Genomic DNA, 22,069 nt, shown 5'->3' on the forward strand with positions numbered 1-22,069 from the left:
AAGTAATTTCACACACATCCATGATCTGGAGCTGTCTCCCAGGAGTGGAACATGCCAAATGCACAATCAATGACTGACTGATGACAAGATGGAAGTGGTTATGTCAGAACCATGTCAGGCTTGTGACAGAAATCATTGCTGTGCTGTCAGTGTGACAATGCTGATTAATCTCTTCTTACATTATGAAAATAATGGGAGAAATGACAAAAGAAGTTCTTGATCTGTTTTTCAAGTATTGAAAAAGATGCAACTCGCAAACGGTATCTGCTGTTGTTACTAATAAGGATTAATAAAAGCCAAATTCTGATTATCACAGTAGGGGAGGTAAAGTATGAGAGGATATCAAGAAAACTTGCAGATTACTTCTACCATAATAGCTTTAATGACACTACTGAATAAATTACAGTTTTGTTAACCTTACACCTGATTTCAGTGGATGTTCAGTTACATTTTACTTAAATTCCATACTACTGAAATGGATTAGTGAATGCAGTATTTATTCTAGAAATTGAGTGGCATCCACTTATGGCCCCTAAACCCAAATTAGCATTTATGTTAAGGCCTGGATATTACTTGCTGAGGTTTATGGCAATGTTTGCTTTTTGATTTTGGCAGTAAAAAATATCCGCTAATGAAAAGGTAAAACATGGCCTTGAATCTACTAAATTACTACTATGGCTTGTGTACGCACACAGGCACACATGTCACAGTACACACGTGCCGCGTCACGTCATACGCGTCACACATACACTTACACACGTACCTGCCTCACACATACACATGTGCCCGCGTCACACATGCACATGTGATTTCAGAAAAACGTGGATGATGTGTTCTGGGCCTCTGTTGACTGGTCAAATGCTATAGTGACGTGTTCCATGACCTAGAGAGATCTTTGCTGATTGGCTGGGTGAACACCAAGTGTTTCTTGACTTCACCAGAGAGACATGACGTCATTTGTGATGCTTGCGGAAGTGACCATATATGGTAACTTGCCCGATAAAGGGTACGCGGACTAATCCAACACAATTCATAGTGTATATAGTGTGATAATTTTTTTTTCTTTTGATTTCTTTTGATCTGATTCATCAGCTGATATATATGTCACATAACAGGGAATAGAAGAACAGTAGAAGAACCTACAGTAGAAAAGTAGAAGAACTCACTGTTGAAACATGTCAGGTATGCACTCCTGACTAAATTGAAGTACTCTTGACCTGAAGTAATTAGCCATATCATTTATCAAAACGGTGTACACCACACAGAAGGACAGAAATGGTCATCCTCATTTATATGGGAATGCTGAGCTTCCAGCTGTTGAAGACTACTGGGCCATGGAGACCAGCGTCCAAGTTGTCAACCTGATGTCATCTGACAGGTTCAGGCAACATTATTATGTCAAATGTGATCTGCATATCTACGGGGTCCACCTCTACATGAACGCTGAGCGTAACTGATTCATTCAGTACCACAGGCAGTGGCCTGACGTCTATATTTGTACATGTGTAAATAATGTTGTAATGTGTGCAATTCCAAGGCTCTGTATCAGCACTTATCTTCTAATGTTCAAAAGGTTATGTTTTATTGTTATAAAATACATGTTACTTTCAGCCTTTACAATGTGATTATTTTTGATGGGGTCCAAAGTTCCTGGGGAGACACTGGGTACTGATCAGTATTGTGTGTCTAAAGGTCCGATTTGTGACTGAAGTCTACCATGTGAGGGAATGTGAGATTGTACCTCCATTATAGCACCTGACAATGTTTTTCAAGAAACTTATGTGCTTTATGATACATTAGCAATTTTCCACAGAGAACCTTATTCTTCTTTAATTGTTCCTGTACGCTAGCCCTCAGTCAGTACCCAATTCTGTGTTTGAATGCAGGATTTCTGTCACTGCTATCTGAACCTTTTATGACAGACCCTCTGACAGGTAATGCTGTTCTAACCCTGCAGAGATGACAGGGCATCTGTAGAGAGGTAAGGAATGCGCCATGCTAAGTGGCTGTCACACGTTGGGTTGCAAGGGAACAGATGACAGTCACTTACCCACGTAGGTGGACATGGCTGTCACAGGCTCAATGCAGAGGCTAAGTTGTGATTAAGCGTCACTGTCCCTGTGTGAGCCTTTGGAGTGGAATCTTGCCGCCTCTTGGCATCTAGACCACTTTTAATCCCGATGACGTTTATATGATTAAGCTATGTTAATTAAGTCGTAATAGTTATCATAGAGCAAACAGTCTACGTCCAGGGAAATATAATTGAAACCGGAGAGTTGCCTATCATCATTTCAAATGTGTGGCCTCTTTGACTAAGAGATTAATCTTTGGATCAGAGTGAACATAATGGTGCCATGTCCTGAGACCAATTCATCATCCAATCTTCTGCCGTTTACATAAATACATGTGAAATAATGGATGCTTACTTTCCACCAAGGCAGGCTTCACGCTTGTCTCATTCAATGTTAGCCTAAATATCCTTTGTTTTACTCTGGCCCACCTGCACAGCGATACCCCTGGGTACATTTCTGCTGCTCTTCCTGTAGGCTTCAAAGGAGCAAGAACATTAATGAACTGTTCAACAGACTCAGGCTCTTTGGTCCCTAAAGCAATGGCTAATGACTTGTGATCTCTCCGGAGAGCTGCCTTAACTAAAGCTCCTATATCACATCATTACGGACCCATCCTTAGCTGCATTCTGTGCAAGTCTTTTATTTTTTTTTCTTCTTCATATTATAAAGCCAGTCGCACACCTGATGAAGCTTGAATTCAACGCGTATTCCCAGTTCATGTCATTTTTTCCTTTTAATCTCACATGTTTAACTGCTGTCTCCACGCTGGCTTTGTCAAATGCCACAGGGGTGCAGCTGAGATGGTGTGCATGAATGCCTCACCGGTGGATCGTTATTAATTATCATCAGGTAGATTTATCAGGCTGATGCAACGCAGGCTTGGGAATTTCACACTACATTGTCACTGAATTTCTTGAGATTTTATTGCTTAGTGCTATCCAGCCAAACAGATTTTACACCAATAATGACTCTCGAAGACTGTTGCTCAGCATACAGCACAGTACAGTAGGTCTGAATACATATTGAACGAAGGTACATCCTCTTTTTATTTACCAGTCACAATGTACAGACATTTTGTACCCCAGTTTGATTTCTATAGCACTGTGGGCTTTAAGAAATATAGTGAGAGAGAATGCTTTTTAAAACTAAAATCTATTGGGGAAAAAAAGAAAGAAAAAGAAATTTGCGTGTAGTGCCCAACCTTTAATCTCTTAGACCAGCGTTTATGTGTTGTTGTGTTGCTGCTATGTTAAATTAGTTTGATTTCTAAGTATTAGCTGAATGTACCTAGAAAAAAAGATTTCATTGCTAAGTCAAACAAAGCCTTTCTCTGAATTTAAGACAAAAAGAAAAAGCATGGGTTTGATGTGAAAAATGTCAAGTCATTGTGTAACTGTGTTTTTATTAATAAAAAGACAAACACTGCACATTTCTGTCAGCTGTAAACATAGTAGGCCCATTATTCTGCATAGTAAGCGTAGACCATTTATTTTAAATCTCAACATTGTATGTATCAACATAATATGTCAATCAATATTCAAAATGTGATCATACATTTCGCTTTTTATTTTTTTGTGAACAGGTTCCTAGTTAGTTCACTTTGTAAAAATGTAGTCCTTAGGGTGACTAACACTGTACAAGCTAGTGCAGAACAGTCGCAAAATTCAAATCTCTGTATTTGAAGGTTAGCGTTAGATTTTATTCTCAATTTAAAATAGTTCTTTAATGAGTAAGAACAAAAGGGTACTATATTCTGGCTCTTACTCAGGTTCTTAGCATCAAATGAAATATATGTGCATTTCATTACATACACTGACGTATGACCTGAATACACCCCTGCCTGACTCACTCACATTTCTATTTAATTAATACTACAATCGGCTCTATTCTGGTAACAAGGAAATGTTGGATTATACACTGTGCTGTTTTTTTTTTGTGCTCAATTTTTTTTTGTTTGTTTGTTTGTTTTTTTACATTTCTCGCTGTCCTACACGCTTGCTTTACAGACAATGTATCATGGCAACTGGTAGTCGCCGTTATGTCACAATTAACTAAAACGTGTATCCAAAAATTTACACTGGAACATCCATTATATTAACTAATATGACAGAAACCATCCTTGAAAAAAAAATATATTTCACATGTATTTTAGTGTTTTAGTTTGGCCCAAGTCCCATCTACTAACATGAGGAGGTGGAGCTTATGACCTATACTGCAGCCAGACACCAGGGGGAGCTGTACTTGCTTTGGCTTCATTTATAAGGAGCACTTATAAAGTCAGCTATTCAACTAAAACAGGAAGGCCAGCATTCAAATAAACATTGTGATATTCTACATTTTTCTGTAGAAAAAAAATGTTTCCCTTTAGGTGAATTAAATCTTTTTCATCATCTAGCCTAATTTTCCACCACCTTATTTATTGCATTTTTACTTTTTCCATGCAAAATTCATGCACATTCCGACCAGGTCCATCTTGTACCTGCTACGTGACCGCTTTCCTGAATGTTTACATAACAGTGGTCACACCACTCCCCTACCTTTGATTTGTCTGTCTAGAACACATTGTACCAAATGTGTTTGCTCATGATAATTGGAAAATTAAATAAAAAAGTTTGTTTGTTCGTTGACCTTTGAAAACCAAAAGACCATTACACATTTTCTGATATCCACAATGTCTTCACTCAAGTGTATCAGATTTTGGTACTGGAGTGAAAATCAGAACTGAATTGGACGATTTGCTTTTAATTACAAAACAACATGAGGATTCTTGTATGACTCATACCTTAGTTTTGACTTATGGGTAACTTGCTTCATGTGTAAAAACACAGCGCGGTGATTGCAGAGGACGGTTAAGTGAAGTGTTTCTGAATAGGGTCATTGTGTAGCAGAAAGGAAAGTAAGGTGTGTGAGGCACTGCTGCAATCAGAGATCTAGTCTCCTCGGCTTGTGTCGTAATTATTCCAACCGTGCCCAGTATTAAAATCATCTCTTTAGACTCTGCAAAAGCCATGGCCACATTATGGTGACTAGCAGATATAAATGGAAACGGTTCAGCCCAGCTCTGCCTAAATTTGCAGGTGTATTTTTTTTATTGTTTTACTTTATACTGCCCTTTGCTGACATTTTGAAAATGCCTAAGTTAGCTAGCTGTCCGTCTGCCTGCCTGCAGAGAGAGCAGCTGCGCACATGCCCCTTGAATTGGGTTGCGAGTTGCCAGGTTGCGGTGACAGATGGGTTGAAATTGTACATTTGTGTGTGTGTATGTAGACTGTTTTTCCTGTCGGCCTGGCAACGTGGTTAATATCATACAAAATGTGTCAATGTGTGTAATGAAGATTATTCATTTGACGGCCATGAAAACAGCTCCTTGAGAGAAACTATAAAAATGGTAAGTAATAGTAGACCGCCTTTAATCACAGAGAGGAACTGAGAAAGATGTGTTTGTTGGAGTGGTGCAGGCTTCACAATGTGCTTGTATTTAGTGAATTACTGGCACACAAAGAAATTCAAATACTTATGTGCTCCCACTGTTGGAGAGATTGGTATCTGTTTGCTTAGTAAACACAGATAGATGTGTCGCTGGATTAGTCTGTGCACTCTAATTTGTTGTATGAATGGTAATGCCCTGATTATTTGATACTGCTGAGACGGAAGTGATCATAGAAGGCTTCACTGTAAAACAAACATGTTTAGCAACAGATCAGCAAATTATGCCTTTTTTGTGCCTTTTTGTCTGTGTGCTAGCTAACTAATGGTTACTAATAGTAACTAGGAGGTCAAGTAGACTAAAGGTACCGTTTTTTTTGCACCATAACTGTACGCGGGCTCACCATAGACTGTTTCTGTATTCTGTTACCCCTTTCACATCAAAAATGCCGGGTTGACGCGGAATTTTCAGGGTCGATCCTCCTTTGGTGTGCTTTCACATCGCCAGCAGTTCTGGGTCTTCACCAAATCTCCTCTTCTCCTCGGATGCAGAGCAACTCTCATGTTTCGCGGTCTTGCCAGTGCGCTGCCATGATTGATAAAAAAGTGTGGGATATTGCTATACAAGCAGTATATACACATATATGTATACGGGAGTAGACCAAAACTTTGCTCTGTCTTTGAGCTGCTCTGCTTGCAGCCCTGGAGCTTCTACAGTGACACAGTCTGACAGGCTGTCATCATGTAAATTAGCCAGTCGACACGGCATTCCTGTTCACATCGAAGCTGAGCCGATAAAATCCCAGGTCAATTGTCGGGTCCCAGAGAAAGGATTTTCTTTCCCCCCACAATGATAGCATAATTGCATGTGGACCAGTAAAAGGTACTTTGTTGCATCCCTCCCGGCCAACGTGCGACAAGTGCATGCAACTGTTGTGAAGGATACGCAGTGTGAAAATGGCACACTGCATTTCCCTCGTTGTTTATTTTTACAGGTCTCTAAAAGCATCTGCTTAAAAGCACACAGACCGTGTGTTGTGGCCAGTGCGGGGCCCGGAGGAGCCAAACAAAGTCAGCGCTCTTTAGAAGTGTCACTGATAGCGCCTGTGATGAATCTTGCCCCCAAGTTGTTAAGAAAATCAATCGCAAAACGGCTCTTTTATGCCGCACCCGGTGCTACAAAGGTTGCTCACGGTCTAATGCTTAAAAATAATGACGTGCAAACTGCTCTTTGTGTGAGATAAGAGCGTACGACAATACTGTACAATCACTTCCAGCTAGTTGATTTAAGTGGCAAGATTACGACCAAATCCAGCATGGTTTATGTCTGATGGTAGACATGATCGACTGTGTCTTCTTTAGCTATTGCAGTACACTAATAAATGTAGCCTAGTGCAGGTGTTATTATGCAGCAACTTGAACTAAATAATATCAGTACTTTTCATGGTCACTGACACGCACAGCGTTAAGTTCAAACTTTATGTGTTATGTTATACTGAATGATGAGGATGTTTACGTCCTCTTCTGCTCACAGAGGCAGAAAACAATCATCATGCACTCCCATTATTTTCAGCCATCTCACAGGTAGCTTATCAAATGTCAGCAGTCCTTAATTAGAGTCCTTACAGGGAGGTCACAATCGTCTGAGGAGCGCCTATCCTGTGCATCACATCCAGGGTTGATACTACATCATAACGCAATTAGGTGTTGCCAATAGCGATGGTCAGTAGCCTAATATGAAGTCCCTTACACCAGGGAATGTAATAATTGCATGAATGTTACCCTGTAACATGTCAGCGTTAATTAACAATAGGCCGTGGGGCTGTGTGTATGCACAGAATTCTGACTGTCTGATCAAGGAGAGCAGACCGGAAACAGGCGGCGGCGGAGGACGACGCTGAGGCACACGGATGACCTTTTGAATTTGAATCCACACAGGAGCTGAAGGCATTATTTAACATTTAATCTTGTTCGTTTTTTACGTTTTTCTATTTCTTTGTGAATTTGAAATTAAAGCTCATCATGTCTATGAGGAAAAAAAGGGGTGGTTCGATTAGCTCCACTGAAAGCAAATACATGTTTTCAGTTCCTTGTGACATGCATTGACATAAAAACATTCACACTAAAAATAGAGTGGGGGGAAAAAAACATCTACATATTACTTCACTCTCTAAGTCCAACGGGTATACTGACTTCACAGTTCAATAAAAAAAAAAAAAGGATTGTAAAAATTAAACCAAAATTGAGGACAAAACCAACTGAGATGAAGATTAAATGGAGCAGAGCTACACTATCGGATGAGTCCATATTTAAATAATGAAAGGATCTCCACATAACATCAGTGTAAAAACCCTTTTCCTGTATTTTCACACAAGTTTCCTGTGTTACTTTCTCTGTTTGACACCAATCATCCACCAATTAATTTTTCCCTGCGATACCTCCGTAAGGCAACATCTCAACACGGAGAAAGTCTTACAATTACAGGAAACCATAAGTCTGCAAATAAAGGTCTAGTACTCTCCTAAATCCTTTTTAACCTGACTAGTATAATAGATTAGAACGACAGTTGAACTATTATTTATTTTGTATTAAAAGTTTTTGTTTTTTTGATTTATGTTCCTTGTGAGAACTAACTCACCATTTGGCACCGCTAATCATGGCGTTGGCACCCTACTGTTTCTTCTTTACACCAGCCACTCGTTATTAACTTAACGATGTAGCATGAACAGTTGATTCTTCGTGGTATTAATTTAATTTTGAATATTTTCTATGAGCCTGCTTGGTGTTACCTGCTTTTATTTTGTAAGCTCTTCCTTGGTGTTTCATGTCCTGCTTTACTTCCTGTGTCTCTGTGTTGATTGCTTGATTGGTTTCTCCCTGTGTGATCCTCCCTCATTAGTTTCGCCTGTGCCTCCTCAACCCCCCCAGCTCATGTGTGTATAAATAGTCTTGTCTTTCTTCTTCTCCATTGTGAAGCTGTCTGTTGAGTAACTTGTTTGTTTCCTTGTGTTCCAACCTGTTTTCCCTCAGTCTTGCGCACCTTGATTATTGCCTTTTCTTTTTATTAGGTTTCACTGTTCTCTTGAATTTGGGTTTTGGGTTTTGCCTGTGTATCCTGCAGCGTTTTTTATTTCACATTTTATTAGTATTCTTTGAAGTTCCTTTGTTTCCTGCTCCTGCCACAGCTCGTGTCCCGCGTTTGGGTCCTAGCTCACCGTAACATAACACTTGCAGGCTTCGCCTTTGAAAACAATGACATATTCTTCTTGAAATCGCAGCACAAATAAATCTTGCATGCTGTGCGCAGCAATGGCTTCCCTTTAGACTGCTAATGGCTGAAGTGCAGCGACAAGCCGCTTTTCAGACAAAATGTCTTTGTAGGATTATTTTAGTTCTCCTGCTCAATGTCTTCGGGTGGTTGATACTGTCAACACTTTACAATTTATAATAATAGACAGTATCAACCACTACAAGTCCTACTCTAGGTTGGATGGCTGGCTCTGGCTCCCTGAAGGATTTTACATATAAAGCAATGCCATCGCTTGCTTTCTGCTTGTACTGAACTGTGTGAAAGACCTTTGTCCACAGTTCACCTTAATATGTTGCAGAATAACTGGAAACTGTGTTCATTTCATTGAGCCCTTTCAAATCCTACTGATGGCTCTTCTCAAAGAATGGTCTCTTCAGGCTCGGCTCCATTATAAGATGTTCGCTAAATCATAGGTCTTCAACAGCAGGTCTACGACCCTTAGGGCGGTCCGTGGAGGTACTGCAGGGGAGATCGCAACATATTTGGTTGATTAGACATTTTTATATATATATATTTTTCTTTTCTTCCACAAATTTGAATGTCTTTAAATACACATTAACATGAATCCAACATATTTTAGTAAAGGAGTAAATGGAGGCAGAAGACGTTATCTTTCAGTCAGCACTTCACTCATTCAGCGACACAGGAGCTGTCTCTACAGCGCACCGTTTCACACAGAGCGCCATGCTAGACCTGTCAAAAACAAAATATTTGAACCTCTGTATTATCCGAATAGCTTACTATTGAATGAAAAGTGATGGTGATTTATATTTATAAGCACTAGGCCAAGTTTAATATAGAACACATATTTCTTTACAAAAAAAATACGGGCCAGTGAAGTCTTAACCTGATGACATTTTTGATAAGTCTTTAGTTCTAGTTGGCATTCAGAAATACCAGATGCCTCAGCTTGGATGTCCAGTTTTGTGCGTACCTCTCCTGTATCACTACACTTGCTGTCTTTGGCGTGTTAGCTCTCCCCGACAGGAATGGGCTCTTGTTCGTTACAAAAAAACCTGCTCTTAGAGCCTGCTCGTTTGCGAAAATCGAAACTGAGAGACTACTCGAGGCCAACTCCACAGTATGCGCTAGTTTTTTATAATCTGCTTGTAAATGTGCTTTTTTTTTCTTTCTTCGTCTTTTGTTTGTTGTTTGTATGTTTAAACTGTAATTTTGTAGCTGTGTTTTGTATTTCCTGCTGTCTATGTTGGGCCAGACTTCCTTAAAAAATAGGTTCTTTATCTCAAAGGGATCTCCCTGGTTAATGGTAAATTTAATTGAAATGAAAGTACAATCCGCAGCACACATTAACTACCCTGATTATTTCCTTAGAAATTATTTACTCCGGTGATTAGGAAGAGGTCGGCAAAGACAAAAAAAAAGAGACACCGAGTGCCTTATGTCTACAGTACTCTGCCCAATTTACACTGCAGCAAGAGGACAAGTTGGGATAACAGCAAGGAGAGAAGCTGAGAGAGCGAGAGAGAGAAAGAGCACTCTCAAACACCATAGATCCGTTTGCTCACAGTGCTGTGAGGGCCAGGGGGGTCACAGCAGCCTTTTCTGAGACTAAAACAAAACACCAGGGTCAACAGTATAGAACCTTCCCAGACACTGACGTAGGAGTTCAAGTGTGATATTGCAGTTACATTCTCACATCTAGATTCACCTTGTATGTTCTCTCTGCTTGTTTTTCTTTCATTTTTTTTTTCTTTTCTTAATTCTTCTTCTGATACTATGATGTTTCCTGGATTTTCTTGTGGACAAACGCAAGTAAAAGGAAACACAAGGTGTAACATGGTTTAGAGTCAAAGCTGGTATCCTAGTGGTTATATATTGGAAGGTCCACAAAAGTCTTCCTCTCTGTTATAAATCTTCCATTTTTAGCTCTTTTCTCTCAGTTGATAGGTCATTTGTATCCATAATACAAACCCCTCATAATTTCAAGGCATTGTCTCTATTTTACCATGTACTTGCTCACAATCAATATATCGTTGAAATGTCTGTCCTTGTCAAAAACACCATCATTTGTGTGTCCCAGATGCATAACTTTGCTTTTCTTAGGTATTGCTTAACTCAAAATGGCCTTAGCTGTACACCATGCATGTTATCTGTTAATGGCTGCCATTATGACACAAACAATGTGTTTGATTTAGTTCTCTATTCCCACATGTCCACCAACATCGTTGTTGCAAACTTTGTTCACTTTTTATTTTAGGTGTAATAAAAAATTGTTTCCATTGTTCTGTCTAAACTCCCTCTACATTTGTGGGTTTGCAGACAGACTACTTCAAATCTGCAACACCTCGGTAGGCTTGATGGGGAATTGAGGAATTCACAATGTCAGTCACAAATATACCAATATGCCACCATGGACATAAAAAAAGTGAATGCATACGTGCCACTGCACTGTTCATTGTTGCTGCTGTTGGTCCTCAGACAACAGTTTTGAACAGAACTCTGTCTCCAAACATTTGGCAAAAGCCTCCAACAAAATACACCTCCCAAGAGAGGAGCTGAGGGACACAAGAGGAGATGGCCTGGGAGGTTGCGGGGCACGCTGCTGGTAGTCACCATATATACTATCCAAAGTGTTGGGTGACTCCTCTGAAGCTGGGTTTGCTGAGGTTCCAGCGTGTGCACATTCCATGTGTGTAGGGAAAAAAATAAAAGAGCTTTGGAAATGAGAAAAAACAGCTTGTGGTTACTGTAAAGTATTTACAATCTGAGGACCATACAGGAGCACTTTGACACAAAGAACTTGCAACAGTTACCTGCTGTTGGTTGAAATTTGATTCTGTGCTGCAGTGTTTAATGTGTGGTGCCAGCCAGGACACCCTTGCTCTCGGAGGTGAACTTCTTGTGGATATGAACGTGTTTATCCCCAATGTTCTATCTTTTTAAACACTCCGCCACGTGCCATGCCAGCATTTGTAGAAATTTCCCTCCAGGAATTAGCAGTCATCTGACTGTCTTTGTAATTTTGCATTTAACCCAATGAGCACGTGTTTGGATAGTAGGAGAAAGCTGGAGTACAAAGGAGAACCCACACAGACTCAAGGAGAACGTGCAAACTCCACACAGAAAGGCCCCAATCACCCAATATTGGCACCACTTTTCTCTTTCTATGCCATTGTTGTATTGTTGATCATCTTCCTTGCAATCAATAAGAGTGTATGCAATAGATATATTTTTTTTCTCCACCAGTCCCACTGGGGTCAGGCCTATAATATAGTACCTAGGGTCCAAGATTAAATCAATACCTAGTATAGATAACATCCTTGAGTGGATACATTGCCAATATGAATTATTTGGGCATTTCCAGAAGACATGTGTATCACCTCCAATTTGTTTGCTATAAACATCTCTCCAGCATAAATGTGGTACCACTCCTGAACTGAGAATCACCACTTGGCAGTGACGGGGTGATTTGTATTTGCTTCCGTGTGCTCTATAAATCATCTTTTCTCTGTGATGCCGATAATAATGAGGAGGACCTTTTCAGCCAATTAATTACAGTTTCAACTTCGACTTTTTGCCATGAAGCCTCACCATCAAACTGCAACAGTATACTTAGGTAGCCACAAATGATCTGTTTTATTGAAATTGTTCATAACAACCGCACCAAAGCAATTTTATCTACTAATATTTTTATTCACTCGTCTCCCTGGCAGTGCTCAATTTTTTTGTATGTAATCCCTAAACTGGAGGAATGTGGTAGTACCAGTACACCAAATACACCAAAATGTATGCTTTGAACACTGACCAAATTCTCAAGTTTGTCACATACTACCCATTTTGGTTAGAAATCAGTAGTGGGTAGTAGGAGTAAAGCAGTTTGGATCATGAATACCTGTGCTGACACTGAAAGGTGTTTGAATTAGCTATCTGTCGCTTAACTTTTAGTTTCCAAAGTCGGGTGAATTCTTTCCACACAGACAGATGGCAACTGAGTGAAGCCGTGGTGGTTAATATTTAGGGTGCATGCTAAACGATCACTCGAGCTTTAAAGGGCATATGGCACAAGTCATGGAGGAATTAAATGGCTGGCGGGAACAGAAGGCCAATACCTTCTTCACCTTTTTAAGCTGACAAAACAGCCTTTGCATAATATATGATGATGCATATTGTTGCAGTAGTAGAAAGGTAACAACTTTTGCTGACTATTAGCTGGCCCCGGTGGGAGCTTCTCAAGCTGGCACGGAGGAAGGTTGATACATTTCAACGCTGAGAGCCTGAGTGATGGCACAGCAGATTCCGTCATTTTAAAAACATGAGGCGCGCGTATGTACGTAAAGATATTTTGGAACCAGCTGGAGCTCAGTGTTAAAATGACACGCGTACAAGTCTGGGACCTAATCTAGCAACCTGGCATCGTACCATACAATATAACCTCTCGGTAAATGTCAAGGATTTCTTAAAAATAAAATAAATTAAATTCATGACCTTGCTAAATATTAAAGCTCTGCTACATATTTTCTGAATTTCCGAAATATGTGCCTAAATTTCATCATTTTTTTGTTTATTCCCGTGCTGATGTAAGCATCAACAATTGCTTATTTTTCTCTGGGCCGGGTAGAAATTAAAGAGCTGCAACTTGGTACCTCTGTTGCGGCTCTCGCAAGACAACGTGTTAGGATGAGGAGTCAATTTTAAATGAAGCAACAAACACAGAAAACAGTTAAGGCTTTGCTATTTCATTTTGAGGAGCATAAATGGCAGCCTCTCTGCCTTCTGGTACATTTTTTTCCCCTGCTTTTTTATTTTATTCTATTTATATTTTTGTTTTTCTGCTATCTTTTATTTTCAATTACGCTCACCAAACATGAACTGTTGTACATTCAACTCTTCAGTCCACAAAATTCCCCATTGCTTTTTACACAGCCAAAAATGCACTTCCTACTTCAAGGCCATTTTTATTCAAAGTAAACTATTTCGTTAACTTGTGGAGTTTAACTTTCTTTATTTTTGTCAGTGTTTACAACCCCTCAAGTCTGTGTTAATGAGGCAGAATAGACTTCCACACAGCTGAAAAATACAGATTCCATCCTTATTAGGTTTTCATGCAGGAACTGGAGTCCCCTGGGAGCAGGGACGGTTTCAATAACTTGGGGAAAATGTGTTTCCCAGGGGGTAGTTCAAGTTCCCGCCTCGGTAGTATTTTCTACAGGCTCAGGGTTTTCCCGCATAGGGCTTGTAGTGTTAAATGTTGCTTATTGATCAAGTGCACTATTTTCTGCAGCGCAGGTTTACAACCCAAAGCTGCAAAACATGATTTTTGTTGTACGGTAGTCTGTGGCCAGCAGTAATCGGCATTGAGCAGCCTGGGGATATTTTAGAATCGATGGACTGCTGCCAAAGTCCGGGCTTTGTTCATTTTTGCAGAGGAAGTCATTCATAAACAATTTTTAACTGTCCCACTTTGGCACAACAACAGTTTCAATTGTGTAATATTTCCAGAGCTTTGGCACTGCTGTGGAAATGCAGATCACAGCGCACTTCATTTCATCCCTGGGAACTTCTTGAACAATCGGAAATTAGAATTCGTTTAACTTTGGGGAGAGAGGGGGAAAACAAAAACAACCAAATCAACCACAACCAATATGGTAAAGGTTTTTTTTTTTTTTTTTTTTTTTTTTTGTGACATCGTGTGTGCTCACTAACAAATCATAGCTTAGAGCTAAATTTAGGAGCCTCGGTTGGACCAAGGAGACCTGAGTGGGAACAAAAGTTCCCTTTGGCTCAGATGGTGTCAGTATTTTAGTTGATTTTAGGAAGTGTCTTATGTTACAAAAACACATCCGTGAATCATCTGCGGATGCATCTGCTGCCCCACTCTCAGCAAAATTGTGTTGTGGAAAGCGCTGAGGTGGCTGAGGTGGTTGGTATAGAAGGGTCTGAAACGTGCTTTCAGTTAATGTTTATTCTCACCATTTCATAAAAAGAAAAAAGTGGCTTGTTGCCATGTTTTACTCCGTACATAGAAGCGCTACACTGTTTTTTAAAAAAATTTTACCTCGTGAATAAACACAACATTGACTTATGACCTAATTTCACTTTCCGTGACCCAAAACCTACACGAGATGAATCACCACTCGGTAAAAACTGTGTACACAAAGCATGCTGTATAGAGCACACTGACGCTTATGAACAGTACCTTCAGGGCACGCGTGGTAATTGCTTCCATCGTGAATGAAAAAGCGCAGCACTGATACATCCACGCTATAAGCGACCTTGGCATTGTGAGATCGCAGTGATGTGGGATCCTGGGAGGACGGCACACAAATCCAGTTTAGCGGGACAGTGTTTGTGATTATTTAGCTATCTGACATCTTTATCCTACCATCTACACCAAGATGTGGCACACCTATGAAATAGCCACGTGGTGCAGAACAACCACAGGAGCGTTAGTCCCAGTCACACTCGATGCACAGACTTACTTCATTCAAAGTGACACGTATAGAACCTTGATTTTCATTGTATCAGTAACAATGAGACACAATCTGGTAAAATCTATTGTCACTTTAACAAATGAGAATCCTTGGATTGAATGATTCCACTTTTCTGCAGTATCAGAAATTTTGATATTATTAACCTCCATCACTTTATGTGATGACCCAGTTTTGTTGAGCCCACACTACTTCTGCTGGAATCTAAGAGAAATACTTATTGCTAATACCGTGGGACATTCTGAAATGGAGATCGTATCACAGGCAAAATATGGTCCAGTTTGGGCATTGACTGTTGTTGTGTTAAAGTGATGAAATACTTCAGTGTTGTGCTGCACCATATTTATCATAGTTTTATAAAATGGCAAAAAAAAAAATCAGATTACTAACATTTGCCTATTATCCAGTTTGCTCCATTATGAAATGCACACAATCCATGTGTGCTTAATGCAGTACAATGCACATATGAGTCATGGCTCAGGAGCCTGAGGACAATTGTGGATTAAGAAGCAGAGTGTGTCATTTTACATGAACCTGAAAGATTTTCGATTCTCAAGCAAGGACGTGTTTATCTTTTGAAAATATCTGTTGAGCTGCAAAGACGGGAACACATGTTGTCCCGTTTGATATTTGCGCAGTAGACAGGCAGAAGGCGGTGTTGTCTCAGATAAACCACTCCTGACAGTAAGGAGTAGGCCTCATTTGGTGTGGAAGCAGCTCTGACATAGTCTCAGTGGTGAATTGATTTCCCGATGGCACCGGGTCAATTCCTCGTACTTAGTGGTCAATGCCCCTTTAACGGATTATTCAAATGAGCGTATTGAATCTGTGCGTATCTACGGCTCACAGTCACTTTGTCACCGAATGAACATCACTGTAGAAATGTGTTAGTCAACCTTTAAATTTAATTTCCCCAATGACCTTGGGCTATATAATTCAAAGTTGGACTCATTTATTTCATTCAGCACAATGCTTTAACTCAACCAGTGCGTAAAAAGCATTGATTTGGGATCAGTGTATGTTGGATTATTGCGTTGTTCAGATAACGCAGGATGCAAGTGATAGTGATAATATCTAATTTCACAGTTTGACCTCATGGTGATTTTAGTTGGCTGATGGGAGCTTATTTTGCAGCGTGTGTCTCTTAGCCAATTGCGGGGAACCTGACGTAGTCGACGTGTAATATGCAGTCTCGTGATTGGCTCAGCAGCGACAGGGGCGGGGCCTGCTGTGTACAGGAGACTTGGATTGACAGGTCTAGTGTGGCGCTTTCTTGTGAAACTGTATCGTTGAGTGCTGACTGGAAGATGATGTCCTCCATTTATCCCTTTATTAGAATATGTTGGGTTCATGTTAAAGAAATTTAAATTTGTGGGAGAAGATTTAAAAAATATATATAAAGTGTCTTATCAACCAAAGATTTTGCGACGCCCCTGCAGTACCTCTGCAGACCCCCCAGGGGTCACGACCAGCTGTTGAAGACCTATGGCCTAGAATATTAATGTATGATGTTACACACACACACACATCACACCCAGAGGTAATCTAGATGAATGGGTGGTTGGATGGTTATGTGCAGCAGGCTCATTGTTAAATTAAGTTCCCAATATTTGCTTATTTGTTTCCAGTATGAATGAATATCTGGTATCTGGCACCAAACTGTAGATCCTTGATATGTTGTAAGCTGCAAGTAGAAGCACCCATGGATCACAAAAAATCCAGCGCATCGACATCTTTCCCTTTGTTCATGCCATTTAATGGCTAGGAGGACCCCTGCATTAGCACAGGATGTTGGCACTGTACCCAAATCGTGAGTTGCAGAAACGTCTAATACCTACATAATTACTTATGAGCTGATGGATGACAGGGCTGGACCAGCATGGAATTCCCGAAGCACGGCTAATTAACAGGTTACACCACAGCCCTTGGTGATCTTAACACATTTTCCCATTTACCACAGGTCTCATTAAATTTCTTTCCAGAATTTATACTAAGCAGCATACAGGAGGTTTTAAGTACCTCATACAGCACAAAGGGCAATGAGGAAAAGAAAAAGTACTTCCATTTCTGTGAGTTTTACTTGGAGTTTGACTACTATGTAGACTGCAGGCTTGCAGAAAAATTCACCTGCGACACCCGCATAAAACAATTAAACATCAGAAAACTGTGGCTACAGCAGTAATGCACTCTACCCCATGAGAGTGGTGCTATCACAGCAGCTCTGCCGCGGTGTAGTAATTGTTAGAGCCTCATGGGACGTGGGAAGGGATGTATTGCCCGAGCCTGTACTCTATGCAATGTATTAGTCACTTTGCAGTGCAGCCCAAATAAAGCAGTAGCGAGGGGCTACTCAAGAGAAAATGAGGATTTTTTGTTTACAGGACCATACAGTATCTACCGATACTATATATTTTAAGCTATTTTGCCGTTTAATAGGTGGCACCTCCTCGACTAATCATGTCCACCACAAGCAGCTGTTTCCACATCAGTGCTGCTTATTAAATGGTTCCATCTGCGGTCAAGAAAACCAGTAGGTAGATAAGCCATTTTCGTTGAAGTTATTTTCAGTTGTTTGTTTTTTGAGTAGTTCTTGTTGTTGACCAAAGGTCTTCAGTCCCTGAAACTTCTTTATGTATGAGTACAATGGAACTGAAAAGTCTGTGCTCCTGACACCGTCACATCTGAGACGGTAATTACCTTTCTTGTGCTGTATCTCTGCATTCGGTGTAAGAAATGGTCTAACCGCGGCTATTCTGGGAGACATTGGCGGCTGGTGTGTAATCTGGGGAAAGTGCTTCCAGTGCAAGCGTGGGGGGGGGGGGGATGGGGGGGCTTGCTAGGTCCATGGAGACCCAACTGTGCCAGGCAATAGGGCCATGCTGGCCTCCATACTCTAGCAGTCTGTCACTCTCAGGGGAAGAAGTGAAAGGAGAGTGAAGGGTGGTCTAAGAAGGTCATCAAAAAAAGATAAAGACGATGGCAGGGGCAACTAAACTTCAGTGTGCAATTCAACACGCAGGCCGACACCTCAGGCACTATTGGATGTATTGGAGGAATATGATGGAAGGTGAGGGAGAAGAGAAAAGGCCAGCGGCTGGTGTCAGCGGGAAAGCAGCCCTGAGGGAGATACGGTACTTGGTGCTGCAGCTGCAGCTGCTGTGTCTGGCCATCAAATGCACCGTAGACCGTTTCAAGTACCGTCTGCTGAGTACAGAATTCAGCTTAGAGAATGACCATGGGGCTCTGCAATGGTTGGAAACCATGAAACTCTGCAATTACCTACCAAGAAGGGTGAAAACGGAGAGAGGTGAAATATCACGCGCAAGTCACTGGTAATTGCAGGCTGCTCTTTCCTCGAAATTTCTTTCTTTGCCCCGGTGGACAAAGACCTCCTCATGTAGACACGCAAGTGTGGAGTTTGATGTACAGTCTGCTCAATACAATGTACAACACCAGTCCCAAATCACAGCTACTGTCTGTGGGCCAAAGTCTGTTGCCTGGAGGCCTCCTTTTTCGTTTCCCTGCTTGCCCTGCAAAATGTGGCTACAGAGCTGCATGCAAAAAAAACAAAGGCCCAATTTGTTAAGGCATTAAACATATGTGGTTAATACATGGGAGCACACCAGGGGTGAGTCACACTTTGCATCATTTTAGCAGACGTGTAGGCAAGGTGTCTCCCTCCTTACATCATAACTGCAGTCAAAGACAGAAGGCAGAGACCTGAGGTCGATCGTGACCTGTTCAGCATTATGTATCAGTCGTTTTCTGGTAATATTATGACCAACCTGGAACTAAATCTGTGGTGGAGAATCCAAGATTGTCGAGGAACCTCACGGGGATAAATAAAGTCCTATATTATCTCATGGAACTCACGCTCACTCTGATACCTCTAACATGATAATGATTAGCAATTGGCACTTTTTGTGTTGTGTTGTACCACTGCCAGTTTTGCCCGTGAATGTGTTACGTGTGTTAGATATTTGGAAATAATCAAAAGTCTTTGGTCATTGAATCTCAGGGGATAGACACAATCGGTACCTGTATGAATTCTGGGAATCGGCTGAATCAAAACATGCACAAGTTGACGGGTCGGCAATATTTTATTTTATTTTATTTCCAACATTGTATTTATTTCCACACGTACAAGACATTTGTCTCGGTGAAATAAATCTATAAAGTCTGATCCAGAAACAAGAACAATTTAAAATATACAATTTAATATATATATATATATATATATATATATACAATTCTTTTGATAAATGATACTATTAATAATCACCAATAACATCTATTGTTAATTATATTCATATAGTCCAATGTTTGTGATGAAATGAGTCGTCAAGCTCTCCGACAAAACTCAACAAAAAAAAAATACGAATAAACATTTCTCTCAGCAATGACTACGCACACGATTAATTCTTACACTTCTCAAACATTATTCTGAGCCTCTAATTCATTGGCAACAAAACGAAGCAAAAACATGCTAAGACTTACATGACTTCATAAATGTCCTTGGTGATTGTAAAGCTCTCAAAACAGCGGAGGGTTGTGTTGCAACAATTGATATGACCCAGTCTTGCTAGGGGTTACTCAAAGGTGGGAACTTTTAAAAAGTCCGTACTGATTATTTGAAATTAAAACCGGTGCCTGTCTGCCATTGTGTGTTCATTTTATTCATTTTAAACAAATTGCTAACAATGCTACAACTTGTTTAAGAACCATGACACTATCCCGCCAACTCCGATCTCTTCCATTGTAATGCTTGTGATTGGTCTGCAATAATCTTTATATAAAAGCGGCACAGAGAGGCGTCTCGGCAGCAGAGCTCCTTAAGCTAATGGCTGATATCGCTGAGGTGCTCCGCTGAGTGTTTTTTAGATGCTTATTTGTGCCGGCTGCCGCGCAGTGCTTTAATGACTCTCTTATTAGTCATCCAGTCATGCTAAACTGACACTGACGCTGTGCAGAAATTATGGCCAGTGCCACATAACAGTGATGTGGGCGTTGATGATAATGGCCCCGTTTTTTTAGATTTGTCATTCCAAACTAACGTGAGATGATTATGACGTCTTTGTGTTCATTCATCGAGTGATTTAGATTGGCGTTATTGTTATAGGATGCAAAACTGCAACCATTTCCGCTCATTAACCAACACTTTGTAGTACACTTTGTTGATTCCCGTTGAGAGACGTAGTCATTACAGTCAGAGAACGGGAAGAGTTGAATAGAGCACAATCAATACGCTGTGTAACCTAACTGCTGTTTGAATACAGGCGTGCGACCGCTACCAATGATTTAATGAACACGCACACACCGCATCCATGCAACGGCTCAGCAGTCGGCTGAGTGGGAACCATCAGAAGGTGATGCATACCGAGAAAACCATTTGTTGCCTTCGCTGTTGTGACAAGACCTAGCAGCGTTTTAGGCTGTCAGTTTGAACGTACTAAATAGGAAATAAAAAAATTGTTTCATTATGAAAACGGGCATTTGGATTTTAACATCTCTCTCTCTCTCTCTCTCTCTCTCTCTCTCTCTCTCTCTCTCTCTCTCTCTCTCTCTCTCTCCCTCTCTATATATATATCTATATATCATATATCTATATATAATATATATATATAAATATATATATATATATATATATATATATATATATATATATATATATATTAAAACCAAGTTGACTCCCAATCTGGATTTTAAGAACATTAAAAACCAACAGATGCTTTGAAAACTCATACCGGATCACATTTTAAGTGAGGAAATCAGATTGGACAACAGATCAAAAGCTTAAATTACCTTAAATTTACATTTACACGCAGAAACAATAATTCACTATGCTGTAATGCAGGATTTTCAGGCCAAGGACCCTCAAACTGATGGAGAGATTAAGTAGGGATCCCCTACTTACTATATGTGTTCAATATTAAAAAAATATATATATAGTAATTTATATAATATATAAAATAAATAAAAAAAACCTTGGTGCCTCCACTAATGAGGTAATTCAGTTATAAGTTGGCAGTAAATGTCTTTGGCCCCTTGGCAATCATTGAATAAGTCACAGTACCAGGTAGTAACTCAACAGTATTTCATAACCACTCTTCCTAATATAGTTATCCATGATGAAAATGCTCAATTACCTGTGCTACTGGAGCAGTTCCTCTGGTTGTAAGCAACAAGCTGATTATCCCTAGCCCACAACCTTTCCAGTGAATCGTTAGCCAGCTGCAGTGGCTGAGGATTTGGAAAACATAATGATATTATGCTAATGTGGAGATATTGCTGGATTGACATTTCCAATGATTGGGATTAGTGCTCCTATCCATGTTCCCCACCCACACAGCAATAGCTTAAGGTCTCTCTCTGTCACGAGAACATGCTTTTAACATTGCTGGTGTCGAAGGTAATTTGTGGTGTTACTCAAGTGGGCTTGTTTCACTGCAATTAGTTTATTTTCCTTGGGTAATGAGTGCATACCCCAAACTTTCTGTTTAATAGAGACAATTAGACAGAAGAAGGGGAAAAAGAAAAAACTGGTTCCAATACAAGGGACAGAGTAATACTGTGATTGGTTTTTAGTTTATTTTTTAGTTAATTTGGGGGGAGATACCTAGGGTCTATTAGTAATCAAAGGTCAGTCTTTTCCCTTTCTTAGGTTTAAGCACAAGAAGAATGTGGTTAGGCAAAAAAGGTTCTTAAGTTTAGTTCATTGTAGTTGATCATCGTACAATATAGAAGAGAAAATGGAAAATCCAATTTTTGACTGCTTATGTTCTTAACCCGTCCATCATCCCCAACCTCCTCAA

The 22,069-nt window shown here is 40.2% G+C and overlaps 1 protein-coding gene across 2 annotated transcripts in view; it reads left to right on the forward strand.

The window, feature by feature from the left end:
- Nucleotides 1–22,069, forward strand: part of opcml (opioid binding protein/cell adhesion molecule-like) — a 274,929-nt gene that overhangs the window by 247,237 nt on the left and 5,623 nt on the right. The gene's annotated exons all lie outside the window — the stretch shown is intronic.

Source organism: Mugil cephalus, chromosome 15 (genome assembly GCF_022458985.1).
Source record: "Mugil cephalus isolate CIBA_MC_2020 chromosome 15, CIBA_Mcephalus_1.1, whole genome shotgun sequence".
In the NCBI taxonomy this organism is placed as follows: domain Eukaryota; kingdom Metazoa; phylum Chordata; class Actinopteri; order Mugiliformes; family Mugilidae; genus Mugil; species Mugil cephalus.